Source organism: Staurois parvus, unplaced genomic scaffold (assembly GCF_062004578.1).
Source record: "Staurois parvus isolate SC_StPar_1 unplaced genomic scaffold, SC_StPar_1.0 ptg001672l, whole genome shotgun sequence".
Taxonomy (NCBI): Eukaryota; Metazoa; Chordata; class Amphibia; order Anura; family Ranidae; genus Staurois; species Staurois parvus.
In genome coordinates this window covers 1-2,830 of record NW_028319468.1, presented here as the reverse complement: position 1 = coordinate 2,830, position 2,830 = coordinate 1, and positions in this window count along the sequence as shown.

The following is a 2,830-nucleotide window of genomic DNA, read 5'->3' as shown; positions in this document are numbered from 1 at the left end:
GCAAAAGAAAGAAGCGTGACATTGTGTTTCCGCCAGAATCCGTATTTCTTTTCCTTAAAGTCCTGCGGATGCAGTTGCAGGCAAAGAACACCCTCAGTTGGGTGGCGATGTCGGGCACGCCCTTACTACCCTTAAGGGGTTCCTTGAACATGACTGCCCGCTTCACTCTGTCCATCTTGTACTGATTTCAGTGATGCTGAGCTTCACCCAACCCAAAGGTGTCACAGGTCAGCCCTCTCTGCGCCATCCAGGATTCTACGTCTTTCAGTCACGGAGGTTCTGGATCACATGCGGGCGTTGCCTAGGGTGGTCTGCATGAAAATAGAGCCTGCTTAGGATAACCAACCCATCAAAGCCTATTAGAATTTGCATGAGAAAAGAAGGGAGGGGCGCCAAACTAAGTGCAGTATTGAAAATATATTAAGCAATGTAATTTGAAGTAACTCACTAGACAGCAACAGAATAAAGGCTTGTATCTCAGGAGAGACGTCATCCTTCAAAAGGTCCCGGAGGCCGGTGGAGAGGGCAGAGGTTTTGACGAAGAAGCTGACTCTTCGAAAAGCGTTACGCCCCCTCTTGCGGCACCACGCTCACGTTGTGACGTCACGTCCGCCCGGTAGCCATCTGCGTTCCAGTTTGGTTTCCACCGCAGCAGCTGGACGCAACCAGGTTCTCACAGCAGCCTTGGCTCCGACATGTTTTCTTCCCTCTCCACCGGCCTCCGGGACCTGTGAAGTACGACATCTTTTCAGTACTGCACTTAGTTTGGCGCCCCTCTCTCCTGTTCTTCTCCATGTACAGAGTTCAGCTTTACTCTAAGGGTGCTGCCTCCTGATGCCGCTGACTTCATTATTATTATTATACAGATTTATGGCGCCAACAGTCTGCTCAGCGCTGTACAATATAACGGGAGACAATACAGTTCAATACAAGAGGGATAGGAGGGCCCTGATCCTGGGAGCTTACAATCTAAGAGGGAGGGGCTGATCCTGGGAGCTTACAATCTAGGAGGGAGGGGCTAGTGGTACAAAAGGTAGTAACTGTGGGGGATGGACTGGTAGGAGGAATAGAAGATTCCATTATTAGCTGAGGGCAGGATAGGCTTCTCTGAAGAGATCGGTTTTCATAGATCGTCTAAAAGTGAGTAGGCGATAGTCTGATAGATTGGGGTAGAGATTTCCAGAGGATGGGGGAAGCTCAGTTCAGTCATGAATGAACACAGTGATTGACCGCCACCAATCACTCAATGTGTCCATCCAGGAAAGGAAGGGGCTGGCAAATCTAACACATCCACCAACCCATTATACTCCTCATTGGAACACTGCACAGTCCATTTTGTCTTTTAGTTCATCCTACATGCCTTTTTACGGACTATTTTTCTACAATTTTGGACTTTTTAGCTCTTTTTCTCTCCAGCGCCAATTTTCTTATTTATTGTTATTAAAATTTGCAAAACTCCTCCCAAAAGCCAGCCCACAAGGCTGAGGGCTCTTGAGAGGAGTACTGCAGCACCCTCCCACCAGCCATCATCTGCCTGCATTGCATATAGAAGCCCAGAGACTGACCGATGACATCAATGGTCCTATAATATATTTTATATATATATATATATATATTCTATAATGAAAAATGGAAAGATTTTATTTATAAATGTCATTGGCATGTTGGTGAGGGTGAGGGGGGACCAGGGAAGGCACAATATAAGCAGATAAGGGGGGGTACCTGGGAGGGCACAATATAAGCAGATAAGGGGGGGGGGAACCAGGGAAGTCACAAAAATAAGCAGATAAGGGGGGGGGGGGAACCAGGGAAGTCACAATATAAGCAGATAAGGGGGGGGGGAACCAGGGAAGTCACAATATAAGCAGATAAGGGTGGGGGGGGAACCAGGGAAGGCACAATATAAGCAGATAAGGGGGGGGGGAACCAGGGGAAGTCACAATATAAGCAGATAAGGGTGGGGGGGAACCAGGGAGGGCACAATATAAGCAGATAAGGGGGGGGGAACCAGGGAGGGCACAATATAAGCAGATAAGGGGGGGGGGAACCAGGGAAGGCACAATATAAGCAGATAAGGGGGGGGGGAACCAGGGAATTCACAATATAAGCAGATAAGGGGGGAGGGGGACCAGGGAAGGCACAATATAAGCAGATAAGGGTGGGGGGGGAACCAGGGAAGGCACAATATAAGCAGATAAGGGGGGGGGAACCAGGGAAGTCACAATATAAGCAGATAAGGGTGGGGGGGGAACCAGGGAGGGCACAATATAAGCAGATAAGGGGGGGGGAACCAGGGAAGGCACAATATAAGCAGATAAGGGGGGGGGGGAACCAGGGAAGTCACAATATAAGCAGATAAGGGGGGGTACTTGGGAGGGCACAATATAAGCAGATAAGGGGGGGACCAGGGAAGGCACAATATAAGCAGATAATGGGGGGGGGAGACCAGGGAAGGCACAATTATAAGCAGATAAGGGGGGGGGGGGCGGGGGACCAGGGAAGGCACAATATAAGCAGATAAGGGGGGGGGGGGGGAACCAGGGAAGGCACAATATAAGCAGATAAGGGTGGGGGGGGAACCAGGGAAGGCACAATATAAGCAGATAAGGGGGGGACCAGGGAAGGCACAATATAAGCAGATAATGGGGGGGGGGGGAGACCAGGGAAGGCACAATATAAGCAGATAAGGGGGGGGGGGGAACCAGGGAAGGCACAATATAAGCAGATAAGGGGGGGGGGGGTGGACCAGGAAAGGCACAATATAAGCAGATAAGGGGGGGGGGGACCAGGGACGGCACAATGTAGGCAGATAAGGGGGGGGACCAGGGAA